Below are 362 nucleotides of genomic sequence, written 5' to 3'. Positions count from 1 at the left end.
TGTGTGTGTGTGTGTGTGTGTGTGTGTGTGTGTGTATGCGTGTGTGCTTGAAGAAGGGGCGTGTGTATATGTTTGTGGTAGCCGTCGTCACAGATCTACATTTACGTATTTTGTGACTGTACTCAAATATATGGAGGTGGTAACTAATTCACTACTCATGTCACTGTTTCCTCGGCTGGTTTGAAGCTATCAATTGATAATATTAGTTAGTTGCAACAAATTTACATACGTTAGACTTAACAGACTCCTAATATGACAAAACATTTAAAGTCACCTTTATACATACATACACACATACATACATACATACATACATACATACATACATACACACACACACACACACACACACACACACACAC

Source organism: Octopus bimaculoides, chromosome 23 (assembly GCF_001194135.2).
Source record: "Octopus bimaculoides isolate UCB-OBI-ISO-001 chromosome 23, ASM119413v2, whole genome shotgun sequence".
Lineage (NCBI taxonomy): Eukaryota > Metazoa > Mollusca > Cephalopoda > Octopoda > Octopodidae > Octopus > Octopus bimaculoides.
This window is presented reverse-complemented; position numbering follows the sequence as displayed.